The sequence below is a fragment of the Notamacropus eugenii genome, chromosome 2 (genome assembly GCF_028372415.1).
Source record: "Notamacropus eugenii isolate mMacEug1 chromosome 2, mMacEug1.pri_v2, whole genome shotgun sequence".
Lineage (NCBI taxonomy): Eukaryota > Metazoa > Chordata > Mammalia > Diprotodontia > Macropodidae > Notamacropus > Notamacropus eugenii.
Window position 1 is genome coordinate 173,969,803 of NC_092873.1, and position 16,015 is coordinate 173,985,817.

Here is a 16,015-nt window from a genome sequence, read left to right on the forward strand (position 1 = left end):
ACCCTTTGGCCCAGCAATACTGCTTCTAGGACTGTATCTCCAAGAGATCATGAAAATGAGAAAAGGTCCCACATGTACAAAAATATTGATAGCAGCACTCTTTGTGGTGGCCAAAAACTGGAAATCAAGGGGATGCCCATCAACTGGGGAATGGCTGAATAAATTATGGTATATGAATGTAATGGAATACTATTGTGCTATAAGAAATGATGAACAGGAAGACTTCAGAGAGGCCTGGGAAGACTTATATGATGTGATGCTGAGCAAAAGGAGCAGAACCAGGAGAACTTTGTACATAGTAACAACTACAGTGTGCGAGGAGTTTTTCTGGTAGACTTAGAACTTCATTGCAATGTAAGGACTTAAAAAAATTGCCAATGATCTTTTAAGGCAAAATGCCTTCCACATCCACAGAAAGAGCTATGGAATTCAATTGCAGATTATAGCAGATCATTTTCTTTTGTATTATGTTTTGGTTTGTTATATGATTTCTCCCATTCATTTTAATTCTTCTATACAACATGATTATGGTGAAAATGTATTTAATAGGAATGTATGTGTAGAACCTATAAAAAATTGTATGCCATCTTGAGGAGGGAGGAGGTAGATAGAAGGGGAGGGAGGAAAAGAAAAAAATCTAGATTGCATGATTGTGGAACACTGAAAACAAACAAACAAATGAATAAATAAAACATATATTAGTATTGATGGGTATATATATCTTTGCAAAAATTTCTTTTTTCACTAAAATCTTTACATATCATGTACATTTCCCATCCTCTCCTCCATTTCTTCCTCTCTCCCTTCTAGACAGCCATCCTTCAAATACAAAAAATTTTTAAAGAGAAAAATCAACAAAACCAATAAATACATCAAGAAAATCTGATGTCATATGCAATGTTCCACATCTGTGAACCCTTACTTCTGCCAAGAAGCAGAGGAAAGTGTTTTTGGGGTCTGCATGAATATCAGGACAGAACCTTTAATTAGCCAACACCATTTGGTCTTTTGAATTGTTTCAACCTCCAACAGGCAAAGTACAAATAGATTCCAAATTGTGATTACCAGTGTAGAGGTCATAGTTACCATGATATTTTGCTGTGGCTTCTCTAAGAGAGGGAAGTTGGTGGTGATACTAGTTAGAGGGCCAGCCTTGGGGCTGAGGAGGTCTGGGTTCTTTTTTCTGACAAATACTAACAATGTAACAATGAACAACTGTTTCAATGTTTAGGCTACTTTATCAGACCCTCAGTTACATATTAATTGCTGATGTACGTAAGAGAGACTTTCCATATTGAGGAGTCCTCACACCAATGAAATCCTAGTTTTAGATAAAATTTATTCATCAAGTAATATTATACTAATGGAAGCTTGTGGGAGAAATTAGAAAAGAACATCAAAGCCAATGTATGGTTATTAATACACTAATAATATTTAACTTTAATGAAATGATAAAATTGTCAAACACAGTGTGATTCAAAAGCAATGGGGCTGTGACTTCTTTTTCCTGACCTCTGTAATCCAGACTTGGAATCTCCCTTAGTAGAAGGATGGCTTTCAAACTTGACATTTTTTTAAAATAAGAGCTCATTCAAAAAACAATCAAAGTTCTAATGTTTAAAACAAATGAGTATAAAAGTGTAAAAAATTAGACTAAGATTTGAATGCCGGTTGGTCCTTAGATTCTTTCTACTAAATGTTTCATGACGCTTTTCAAATTGTCATGGTTTTCTCCCTCCCTCTATATGCTTCTTTCCTCTCTCTGTTTCTGTCTCTTTTGTCTCTGACTCTCGTCTGACTCTGTCTCTGTCTCTTTCTGTCTCTCTCTCTCTCTCCCTGTTCAACCTACAGGAACATTGAGATGCCCTATAACACCTTTATCCTCTTCTCCCTATTTTGAGAGAACAGAGTAGTATGTTGTTCTCATATATGCCTGACTGTGGGAGTTCTGAGGGTGCAGGATGCTAGAATGCAGGGGCCTGTGTTAGATGTCAGTCTCAAATAGAAATAATACCAGCTGGTGGCATATTGACCTAGGAAGGCACAAATTAACATTATATATGTTTTATTGCACTATTTTTTTTTTATTTTGTTAAACGTTTGCTAATTACAATCTGATTGGATGGCATTTGGGAGTTTTGTGGGGGCAAGTTTGATACTTCTGAACTGTAGACCATCTCATTTCCAGCTAAGGAGATTAATTTATTCTGTTGCCTCCTTTGAACTCCTTTCCCTGTGTTCTCATCTCTCAGGGTTTCTTTCTGTACAACAGTTATTTTCAAACTTCTCCCAGTGATTGTGCCCTTCGCTTTAAACAAAACTTTGGCAGATCCTCTTTAATGCCTATTTACAAATAATGTGAGGTTTTTTTTTTTTTAAGTAAACAAACAAGCAAACCTATTTGAGGTGTTTCAGGGTTCCTAGCAGCACAATTTGAGAGTCTCTCACCTAGAAATAAGTGAAGCCTATTGAATCCTGATGTGTTAAAGGCTATTTTTAAATGTCCTTCTTTACCTTTCCTATATACTGGAAGAAGTAGGACTGGGAGAAGATGAGAGTAAAAATTCAATACAAATGGGAAAACTGTGGACTTTACTCATCATATGCAAAACTGCATGAACTACTGAACTGAATGTCTCCAATTTGGCTGATAATTCTGAGGAAGACAATTTTAAGAAACTTGACAAGCCTACTGAAATATGCAGTTCAGTACCTCATCTTGCTTACTTCTCCATGAAATGTCAAAAGTACCTCCTACTGTGATATGTCTGCAAGCCTTGCAAGATTGATTAAATTTCTATATAATATAGAATTGCTGAATCTGGTGAACCATAAATTATATAATTTGTATCATACTTTATCAGTCACCTTTTAAAAGTGTTTAAGTGTAAAACTTTTTCTTGTCGGTAATGAGTATCAGGGAAATGCTTCTTTTTTTTAGAACAATTTTAGCAGTTTCTTGACCTAATTCAGCCAAGGATGGAGTGTGGACCCTTACAGAATCATGGAATAAAGCATGGATTAATTTGGAGGGGTTGAATTCTTGTTTGTAATAATCTGAGTCCCACTTGGTCATTGTTTGGACCATGATTGGCCCAGAGTGAATATAAATAGCAATTGTTTCTGTTTTGGATAGAAACCCTGAGGGTCTTCCCCTCCCAGACTGATATTTTTTGACTAGGTAAAAGAGGCTATTCTCTTATCTCTTACCTAGTTTTGGTCACTGATTGGGCATTGCCACAAGACCAAATTTTCCCACAGTATCCAGGACCAACTCCAGTTGTCCTGATCTATATCTTGCCCCTGGACCCAGATAGCTCCAGAAGAGAAAGTGAGGCTGGTGTCTTTGCATAGCCCTCCCTCACTTAAACCCAGTTCACTTGCATGTCATGACATCACTTCCTGGATGTCAGGGTCTTCTTCAAGAACAAAGTATAAACCACAACAACAAAAGTCTGAGAATTACATGGATAGATTTTACTTTGTTCTCAAAAGAATGAGTTAGTACTTTTTTGTATGTGATAGTGTCATGAAAGAGATAACATAATTTTCCTTATTAAGACTCTAAATTAATAAGAGGATGCATTCAAGTCAAAAGCTGATCTGGCTTTAGGAATGAGCAATCTTTCTTCAGAGACAGAGAGACTGAAGGAAGAGAACTCTGAGGAAGAAGAAGATACTGTCCTTGGCTAGCCTATGCTTCATATCCCCATCTTTCTCCTGGACTTCACCCTGTAGAAAGCCCAGGCTTATAACAGCCATCCCCTACCTACACCTACTACAACCTAAGGACATAGCCTTAGTATCTGGTAAGGAATCAATAGGCACTTGTACCATGGAGTGTAGAAAAATGGGAATACCAGATCTTCAGGAGACCTGGGTTCATAGGATCTAGGGCTGTAATGAACCTTGGAGATCATCTTGTCCAACCTTCTCATTTTATAGATGAGGAAATTGAGCTATAGACAAGATAAGTGATTTGCCTGAGGATACAGAGATACTAAAGGTCACAGTTAATATTTAAGTCCATTATTGGGCCTCCAGATCCAGTATAAGGCTTCCTCTCTGAAGATAATTTCCCCAATTTTGCCAATGATTGAATGAATAATCTCAGGCTAACCCTTTTGGCCCTCAGTTTCCTTATCTAAACATGGTGATTTTCAGCTAGATGACTTCTAAGTCCCTTTTAAGTGTCAAAGTTCTATGTGCCATGTCCCTTTTCCAAGAAAGGCAGAAATAACAATAGATAATGCCAGGGACCTTTAAATTGCTATTGAGAAGTTTCCTAGTGAGCTCTGCAAGGTTTTTAGCCTCAGGCTTTTCTCTTGTTTCCTACCTTAAATCACACCCACTCTCTACAGTCTGACATCTCTTGTCAGCTGCTGCCCTACCCAGCCTGTATGACCAAACCCTGTCTGGTTCCTAGCAAGCAGGTAATAAGGGGTTTCCATGTAAGGCAGAGAAGATAATTATGGTAAACAGAGAATTGTATTATGAGTTTATAAAAAATCCAATTTTCTAGGGTCTTTGGGTGGATAAAAACTGGGTATATATGATTTCTAGGGCAGCTGACAAAAGAAAATATAAAGATTGGATATTTTTGCTCAGTCACTACCCAGGACTGCAATTGTTTTCATCTCTTCATGGATAGAATAACACGAACATCAATCAAGAATGTGTTAGAAAATCCTGCTGCATTTTAATAGCTAAGAGTTGAAGAGTTTATAGTAAAATTTCACCTTTAGCAAAAATGGGAGTTTCTTTCATTCCAGGTTGCATACTTAAATCATATTCTTACTTGTTGGTCTTTTGGCTCCAAACAGCAAGAGGCCAGCAAAAGAAGTCTATTCCTCTTCATTTAAAGACAGTGATTAAAAGCAATGCAGGACTTTAAAACTATTGTAAATATCCTATCTAAAGAAAAAGCAGCACTAATAGAAAGGAGTATTAAAAAGCTCATAATTGTGAATAGCACTTGAGCAATTTATATGTGGGTACAATTATATTGACAAGATCATCTAATGGCGACCTTTGATTTCCAAATACAACGTCTTCCTTATACATTAGTTGGATATTCACATTGGATTAGAAATCACATTTGTGATACAAAATTCTATTTTTCCTTTAACTTCTACTAATAATTTTGGGAAGACTGCTCTTCAGAAAGATGCTTAGCTCTTACGTATAATGGAAACCACACTAAAAATCAGACATGTCCTCCAAGGATAGTGCCACCCTTGACTCCATATATTAAATTCTACAATATTTCTCCTGAATCATGCTAGTCAATTAGATAATCACAACAAATGATGGTATACACTAATGTAAAAACTTGCTTATGTACCCACTTAAATACACTTTTTATTTTATAAATATTTATTGAGAAACAATGATGTTATATTATTATATAGCTTATTTCCACTTCACTGTGATTTCTTATTGTCTTCATGGGATCCAGCATTTAAATAGTACAACTAGTTATACCATTACTACATGTGTTTATCAAAATGTCTTAGCTAAGTAGGTGGAAGTACATTGTAGATGCATTTAAACAATATGGATTCCTATCTGCTATATTTCCTATGAAGTTGAAATTTAATCAGTTCATTTATCAATCACTATTTGCTGACTCTAATGATTAATTAATAACAGAAAGATTCTGATGCCTCTTATGTGATAAGAAGTTCCTTATAGGGTTTTAATGGCTATAGTAGTGAAAGATTATTATTTTAATCTGTGATCAAATATGCGCAGTGAAACACATTCTCTCTTACCCTCACCTTCTATCCGTTAAGTGAATAATTGTGAAAATACTACAAGATAGCAGCTTCAAGTGAATTTAGTTCCCAGTGTAGTACTTTGTATGTTGTAGCTCTTTAATAAATGATTATTAATTTATAGAATCTCAGAACTAGATAAAACTTTAAAATCCATCTAGTTCAACTGACACTCAGATGGGATTCTCTCTACAAAATAGTACACAAATAATTGCCTAATCTATCTAAAGAATATTTTCTGTTAAGGGGCAAAGTATCATCTTCTTTTGAAATGAATAAACTGGAAGCTGATTTATAGAGTGCACATGCTCAGATGTGGATATTACAAAAAATACAGCAGAAGAAAAAGTCACAGTACATGTAGATTATTACTATGTGCTAAAAATTAGTGGAGAAAACTACTGCTAGAGAAATTCAGGCATGTTTAATATTATACCAGTTAGTGATAGAGAAGTGAGAGTATTTCTTATCTTCCACTGATGACACAAGTCTAATATGGCATTTATGCCTGTTTTAACTACAAAGACTGGCTAAAGGGTCAGGTATTTGAGTGTTTTTTTTATTAAGTCCTAAAATAGTATGGTCATCAGATCATTTGGAAAAACTGATTGTGCACATTACTAAGTAATAGAGTTGTAATACGTGAGCTTTAAGGAGTTCAGTTTTTTTAATTGCACTATAACAAAGACCATGTTTCTGTTTTAAGATCATCCTAAGGTAGTCACAGAATTACTCACTTTTTGATTGTATATCCTGAGAAAAATGTTGGGATTTTGATCCTGTTAATAAGACCCTAGATTCTATGAATAGGTATAGGTGAGTTAGTGTATTACCAGAAGAGGGCAAGTAGAATGAGGAAGGGTTTTGAGTTTATGCCAGGAATTTGATTGAAAGAACTGTTTAGCTTGGAGAAGAGATTTGGTATGGACATACTATACCTTTCTTCAATTATTTGAAGGGCTGTCATATGGAATAGTGAGTAGGCTGAGTTTGCTTGGCCCTAGAAAGTAGAACTAGTGGAAATAGCAAAGAGTCAAATTTCTTCCATCAAAAGAATAACTTTCTAATAATTGGTAGTATCCAAAAGTGGATTGAACTTCAGAATGTGTTGTATTCCTCTTTACTAGAAGTCATCAAGTTAAGAACAGATGAATACCTCTTAGGTATGTTATCAAGGAGATATCTTTTCTGGCATGAGTTGGACTAGATGACTTATGTATCTTCCAACTCCAAAAAGTCTGTCATCCTATAGCATCCTAACAACCTGTACAGAGTGTGAAAACAAATTCTTTGTTTTTAGCTCAGAGAGATTTTCTAAACCTTGATATCTCATCCAATTAATTAATATATTATATTTATAATAAAGTTTAGAAAACAACAAGCAAGCTATAGGATGAGATTTTATAGATGATTATCACCATCATGACCTCTTGGAAATATATGGTGACTTAGGTATTGGGTTTGTTTGATGCCTAGTTTAGGAAACAGTGCTCTAGAGGACAGATTATACCTTTTGTATATGTTATAAAAAACATATAGGGTGGAAGGTGGCATAGTGGATAGAAGACTAGACTTGGAATCAGGAAAACCTGAGTTTGAATCCTACAGCAGACATTTCCTAGTTTTGTGACTTTGGATAGGTCACTTAACTTTTCTCCTCTCAGTTTCCTGAACTGTGTTAGAAATAATAACAGCAATCTATCTCCCAGGTTTGTTATGAGGCTCAAATGAGATAACATATACAAAGGGCTTTGCAAACCTCAAAGCACTCCATACACACTATAGCTATATAAAGTATGTCATACTGTGTTTTGTTAAATTATTCGAGTCTAAATCAGAAACTGAAATTTATATTCTTTTATGACGGAATGAAGAAAGCTTGCATTAGTGGGTTTAAGGTAATACATTTGCCAAATTTGTTTGCCTAAATATGTTTGCCCAACATTTCAGTTTTATTCAGTTTCCCTATTTCTAAAAATATATTTAATTATGATTTAGAAGATTTTTCAAAAAATCTGCCTTTCTGATTATTTTCAACTTTTCCTCTATAGACATGAAGTAAACATTCAACTCCATGATGAACAGAGCTCTCTTAAAATGGCTAGATTAGTGAGGCTGTTGTGAACCTGAAGTTTCTTAAGACAATTCAGTATTTCATTTCAAACATTGTAATTAAGTCTTCTGGCTGATCTCTTATGTATCTTTAATTGAACTTCAGTCAGTCAACAAGGATTTATTAAGTACTTACCATGTGCCAGGTAGTATGCGAAGCACTGGAGATACAAATACATGGAAAAAATAAGTTTCTGCCCTTAAGGAGCTTATATTCTACTAGATGAAGATATCACATAAAAGGAAACTTGAAGGGAGCAGGGGAAAGAAAGTACCTGGATAGGGTATAGTGGCAAAGTCTGGAGACTCAGGAGCATTACTGAGAGAGGAATGAAGTATGGCTGGCCCTTGAGCCCTTCATGATGGTGCTTCTAAGAGGGAACTTGTAAGTGATAGACAGGAACCACAGTGAAGGAATGTTTCAGGGAGAGGAGACAGCTGAGACAGTGATAAAGTCCAAGGAGTCAGAAGCAGAGCTGAGATAATGATAAAAGAAATAAGAATTTCAGCTGTTATTATTATTATCTATAAAAGCACACACAATGTGATTATTTCATAAACTATTTGTTTTTCATTATCAATACTTAAGCATTATTTAAAATAGTTCATAACCTCTGACAGGAAGGACTTTAATTAATGTATGACAATTAGAACTTTGTCCCAGTCCATTGAATTTTGAAGGAGCTGAAATTAGTTCGGGCAGCTTGGAGACACCGAGGATAGACTGCAGGGTCTAAAGTCAGGAAAATTCATCTTTCCATGTTCAAATCTGGCCTTGGACACTTACTAGCTGTGTGACCCTGGTGACCCTGGGCAAGTCACTTAACCCTGTTTGCCTCAATTCATCACTTTAAAAATGAGCTGGAAAAGGAAACCGTCAATCACTCCAGTATCTTTGCCAAGAAAGCCCCAAATGGGGTCACAGAGAGTCAGAAATGAATAAACAAGAATAACACAGTTACTTTTAGTCATTCAATAGATATAAAATAACAATATCCTTAGCACCTAGTTACAAGATTTAATTAAAATTAGAAGTTGCCATAGATGAGCTCCTATCCCCAACCTCACCTCCCCAGTAATGCTTTTTCTTTTTATCAAGTGTAGGCAGGGCAGATTTTGTGCTAATGGTCCTAGGTGCAAAAATTGCATTATTTCTTTACTAATAGGGGCAGATGTTCATGTATTTTAGATTTATGTAAAAGACTGTGTTTTAAGAGACTTTGACCCTATAGTGGTATGTTATTATTGTACTTGGCTGGCATTGTATGTGGTTTGAAAAATGTGTCTGCTGTTCTACACTGGAAATCACCCTGGGAGGGTGCTGGCTGCCTTTGCTTTCAATGAATTCCTAAGGCATGCTGTTGTGGTTGGAAGTCAGATCTGTCTCTTCTGGTTTTGTGGTCAGGTTCCCAGTGCGGCAGCGGCCAGGCTGCTATTTAGTTGTGCCTCTGTAGCAGTTGGCAGCCAACGACTCTCTATGGGGAACTCTAGAATGGAAAGGCAGCCAATCATGCATGGTGTAATTTACATCTGATTGATTGAAGGTCTAAGAATCACAGAAACAATTAATTTGTACCAGGACTCCTGTGGGCTGGAAACTGAAAGATGTTGCCACTAGTACCCAACTTTAATTTTTGTCTTGATCAATCACCTGTCTTTTCTGCATGTCTAGTGTGTTTTCAGAATTAACTAAAAGACTCATACACATTTAAAGAAGCAACAGAATTTTCTGGTTCTGGAAAATGAGAACATAAAAAAACACTCATTGATAAAACTTAGTTGTAACCATGGAATACATTATCTGGTTTTCAATTTGATAATGGGGTGGCACTTTCCTTGCAACTAAAAAGGGAACAAAACCCTTTAAAATAAATCTTCTTCTTTTTATTCTGGGAAGAAAGATTACATTGGCCAGAAGAAAGAGAAAAGAATAGTGGGCTACTCCATTGCGAGAATACAACAGCGAGTATAATTTAACAATCCCCCTCACACAAACAGCCCTCCCAAAACCAAAAATGCCTTAACTTTATAGTTAAGGATGAAGTGAAAATTGCAAAAGCAATTTGTCACAGGAAGCCTTTAAAATGGTTCTGGGAATTGCTCTTATTTTTTTTTTTGCATAAACCTTAGACAGTCTTAAAAATACTTATTCCATTAGGCATGCATGTATGATTTAATATTTTATTGTAGATAGTAGCACCTAAATAATGAAATTGAAGGATGATGGGAGAGACTGGTCTCATCTAATTACAGTACCAAATTATAAGTTCACAAGCTTCATAATGCATTAAAGCATCTTTCCTTATTAAGAAAACGGATTGCTTAGATGAGGAATACCTTATGTCTAATGCAGTAGTGTGTTTTCCAGTTCTCAGTATATCATTGTCATTTGTTGATAATAATATGTATTCTTATATTAGACAAAAAATTGCTGATTTTTCCTTCTGCTGAAAAGTTAAAGTTAGTCCTATTCTGGCATACATAGTTTAAAATTACTATAAAATACAAAGGTAATGGTTTGTATTTGCTTTGTAATTAAATATTATTTCTTCCTTACTTTACCTATAGAGAAATTGATGTTGAAGGTGAGAAAATGGTTGTGTCAGATTATGCATGGGTACTGAATAAGATTAGAACCCTGGAAAAAGAAAGATTAGAACCCTGATTACTTGACAGAAATGCTTTGTTTGACTTTCTGAGCCAGCTTGTGGAATTAATGATAGTTTAACATATTACTCTTCCAATTTCCAATCTGTCTCTTCTCCAATCCATCTACTAAGCTTCCTAAAATCAGGTTTGTCCATGTCACTCTGCTGCTAAAAAGCCTTGGGACAAAATGAAAGATTTCTTACCCTGACATGTAGAAATGCCCTCAAAATTCTAGCTTTCCAGTATTATTTTACATTGTTCACCTTCACATACTTTCTGTTCTAACTTTTTTTAAAGTAGTATGTCAGAAGGCAATACAGAGACACATGGTGTTAACAATCTGTAGTACATAACAAGTGATAAATTACAAATAATAGGCAAAGAATGTCATAAAAAATTTAATCAAAATAGAAGGTGTGTTGATCATGTGGCAAGAGTGAGGGATAACCAACAGAAAGTCCATGAGTTGTAGTTTATCCATCATTAAGTACTTAGTAAGTGTCCGCTAATTGATAGGGATACAAAGACAAATATGGAACAGTCCCTGATGCTCATGAGCTTATACTATATTGGAAATGACAGCAGGTATATACACACGCATTTATGTACACACAGATATATATATATATATATATATGTATATATATATATATATATGCATATGTGCACTATATATAAACATATTCAGACTATATACAAAATAAATTCATGTTGAGCTAAGTAGGGTCAGGAAATCCTTACTGAAAAAAGTGGCATTTTTTCCTGTTCTCAGAGTCTTATGTCCTCCACTGACCTATCATGGCACAAAACTGTCCTTGAGGTCTTGCAGACTATGCCAATGGAGGGCTAGCTCTAGCAGGTACTACTAAGATGGAAATGGTGTATTTTCAAAAATGAACTCTAAATCTGTAGCCCAAGTAGCAGCCTAGCTAAATTTGAAGTGATTCATTGATTGGCTTTAAGTGATGAATTTTTCAGCAATAATAAATGTTGAAGACTATCTATTAAGTTGTGGAGCAATTGTGATCTGTATTAGTAGAAGGAATAGAAATTTACAGATCCTTGAAATGATGAAAATATTTAAGGTTCAGCCAGTGTTTTTCTTACCATAACACCTCAAGGGAGGTAATAAAGTTATCATTAACTCCATTTTACAAATAAAAAAAATTGAGGCTCAGAGAAATTATGTGACTTGTCTAATTAATTAATAATGCCAGGACTCTGAGTCCTTTTATAAGACAAAGTAGCAAGCATTTAAGTACTTCCTATGTGCTAGGTACTGTATGAAGCACTGGAGTACAAGCAAAAAATCAGTACCTGTCTTCAAGGAACTTACAATCTAATGAAGAGGGCAACATATAACAAAGCTCTGGAAAGCTGGGAAGTGGATGAAAGTGCCCAGCATGAGGTCTTGGGATCAAATTTCAGAAGGTCTGAAGCACAGCTAGGAAGGGAATAAAGGCCAGGCGTTTCCACAAAATGGAGGCCCCAGGAGGAACTCACCAATGGGAGAAGGGGACTTTATGGAATAGGGATATTCCAAGGATGTTTATTTCTTTTCTATCACACACCTCACAGAGGTTATTCAAAAGTTTTCTCCTCAAATCTCCAATACTCCTTCCCTACCATCAAGCAGAAGATTTTGCCTCATACTTTGAAAGACTGGAGTCTTTACAAAATGAGTCCTCTCTTTTCTTTCTCTACAACTCATCTTGACATAATCTCTGTCCTCCTTTCTCTTCCCATACTTCAATCTATGATGAAGAGGTGACCCTTCAAAGGTAGGCAAAATGGTACAGTAGAAGGAGATTTGAAGTTGGAATTATGTGGTGTGAGTTTGAATCCCCTCTGTCACTTTCTACACATGTAGTTTTGGGCAAATTCCTCAATTCCTAGTCTATTTGTGTCCTCTTCTGTAAAATGATTAACAGTGTCAGTTGAGTAGCAGGATATAAAATAAATCCAAAAAAATAATTATCATTTCTTCAGAGTAGTAACAAAAACTTACAAGAGAAAAACCATTCAAAATAGCTATAAAAAGTATAAAATATTGGGAAGTTAACCCACCAATACATATGCAAGTTGCATAAATACAACTACAAAACACTTTTTACAGAAATAAAGGGAGATAAATAATTGGGGAGAAATTTTCTCTGTACAGTTAGATTGTGCCAATATAATTAAAATGACAATACTTTCTGAAATAATTTATAGATTTATTGTTATACCAATAAAATTATTGAGATGAGAGAGAATACTTTATACATCTAGATAAAATCATAACAGAATTCACTGGAAAGAACAAAAAGTCTGGAATCTTATGGAACCGCCTGAGAAAAGATACAAATGAAAGGGTCGTAGCATTGCTACACTTCAAACTATGTCATGAAACTGTGGTCATCAAAACTATTTACTGTTGATGCAAAAAAAGAAAAATAGGTATATAGAACAGATTAAATCAAGAAGCAATAAAAAACAATCAAAACGGCAGAGTTCTGTTTGACAGCACCAAAATATATACATTACTAGAGAAAAGACTCTTTTTGTCGAGAGCCACTAGGAAAACTGGAAATGAATTTGGCAGAAATTAGACTTAGGTCAACACCTAACTACATGTCACAGAAAAATCAAAATGCTTGTAAGATCTGAATATAAAATTGTACATCCTTAAAAAATAGAGAACATAAAGGAATCTTTTATGCTTTATACTTAAGCTCCATTCTTCACCAGGCAAGGATAAATGAATCACAAATGAAAAAAGATGATTTTGAATACAAAAAAAATCAGTGAAGACAGAAGAGAAATTTTAGAAATATTCACATCAATAACATTAAAAAAATCTGATATCTGAAATTTTAAGGGGATTTAAAATTCTCAAATAGATGAGCATTTAATGCTATGAATAGCTTTTAAAAGAATAGAAAACTAGTCATATAAAAACATGCCTAAATGTTGGTTGCTAATCGTAAAAACTTTCAAGTTAAATTAACTATGATGGTTCATCTCACATGAAACAAATTGACAAAGATGATAGGAATAACACTTAATGTTGGAGAGTCTGTAGGAAGAGATACATTCATAAACTGTTGGCAGAACTGTGAATTGGTCCAACTGTTCTGGATATCAATTTACAATTATGCAAGAAAATGACTACATATTCTATCCCGTTTGACCCAGCAATTCCACGATTGCATATATATGTCCTAAGAAACTCAACAATGCAAACAATGGTCACTGCTGCATTCCTTGCGGTAGCAAAGAAAAGGAAACAAGGTGAGAGTCCATTGTTAGAGAATGGCTTAACAACTATGCGAACTATTGAGCCATAATAAATTTCAAATATGAGGCCTTCAGAAAAACTGGAAATATTTACATGAACTAATGCAGAATGAAATAATCAAGACTAAAATAAAATCATTACAACAATATAAATGAAAATGTTATAAAGAGAAAGTTGAGCTCTAATCAAATAAAAAATAAAAAGAGATCATAGAGATCACATAGTAAAAAAGTAATTTAACCCTGTATCTGAGATTCCTCATCTCTGAAGTGAGAGGGAAAGGGAGTTGGACCAGATGGCCTCTACAGTACCCTCTGGGTGTGTCTTTAAGTCTATGATCCTTGTTCTTCATTGTAGAGCGCCAATGGGCTATTAGACATGAATGATGCACCTACTATGTCAGATACAGTCACCATATAGAATGTTTTCACTTGTTTCTTGTCATAAGGAAGGGTCTAATGTGGTGCACCAAAGGTCCCCTCTTCCTAGAGGTGCCTATTATGTAAAAACCAAAAAAAAAAAAAAAAAATGAAGACATTGCTTTAAAGATTTTAAATTGTTACCAAGTTATCAAAAATTAGAAAAGAAAATTTTTATTGGATTGTGTCTATAATCTATAGTGAAAAAACTCCAAAAGTGATATTGCTTAATGCATCGTCTAATAAGCTAAATGCATTGAAAGATTCTTAAGACAGTCCAGATTTTCAGCAGTGACCCATATACCTTGTTCCTAAATGAGCATGTATTTAGAGATTAAGAAATTCAGCCTAGATTTATTTTACTTATAGTTGTGAGTTAGTGAAACTGAGTGTATGGACAATAAAAATTTGATTTTCTTGAATCTATCTGACCAGAACACTGAATTAATTGTTCATTCATTTACTTATTTTGTATTTGATTTTTAGGAGGAGGCAAAAGACCAAAAAAGGAGCTCCTATTCTGACATGACTTGGAATCATTACACATTCCTTGTAATTTCTATATTCATAGTACTATGCTACATCCATAGTACCAAAATTTCATTTATTTGTGCATTCATTCAAATAAATATTTATTAAATGACAACATTTATCAAGTGAATTTATTAAGATTTTTAAGACACTGTACTATAGTGCCATGCTCTCAAACTGAAATGGAAATAAGCAACATAATTGACTTCTTAGAAAACCATATATTAATATTACCTGTGTCATATTATGTTTTTATTTTAAAAAATTTCTCAATTAATTTTAGTCTGCTTTCCTCTGTATTCAGGAGTTTTGTACAGTATAATTTGGTACTTTAACCATAATGGACAAAGTCTAAATAGATTTAGAGTCAAGAAGAAGTGGGTTTACTACTTATCCTGATCTTATTTTTAAAATTAAGGATTTGGACATGAGATTTTTAAGATCTTTTCTAGCTGTAAATTTATGATCCTATGACTCTAGTCCTAGGCACTCAAAGTAATATAAAATTTAGAGAACATATGGCTTTTGGTCTTATGACAGATAATTTGATCTGATCTTTTTAAAATCTTTTAAAATCATGTCTCTGTAGAAACATGAGATTCCCAAATCAAAGAGTTAGAGATTTTAAATTAAAAATTTATGGATCATATCTAGCAGTGCAACAAACTTTTTCATTTTACAGATGAGGAAACTGGGTCCCATAGAGGTAAAGTGAACTCCACAAGTCCACACAGTAAAAAATCAGACAATGATTCAAGGTTCCATAGCAGCAGAACCAGAACTCAAAATTAGATCATCAAACCAGGCTTCTTTCTGCTTTCTCACACTATGTCAAAGGAGTTATGTTTAAAGTATTCTTATTCTCTGAGACAGGAAAGTGAACAAATATATACGTGTGTGTATATATATATATATATATATACACACACACACATACTATATATACATACTATACACACATATATACATACATATGTGTATTATATATGTACACACACATCTATGAGATTTTTCCACAAAACTTGAAAAAATTTTTTTACTGTAGCCCTAAGCTAAGTAGAATGTTTCATCCACTCACACTTCCACTTCTAATTCACTGGAGTTTTAAAGTATGGGGATATGATTGTGTTTTTTTTGTTTTGCTTTTTTTTTTCAGGAGAAAATTAGGTGCTAACAGAAGAGGATGATTATAGTAATATTATATGCAACCACAAATATTTCACATTTTGCTGATCATAAAGAATCTT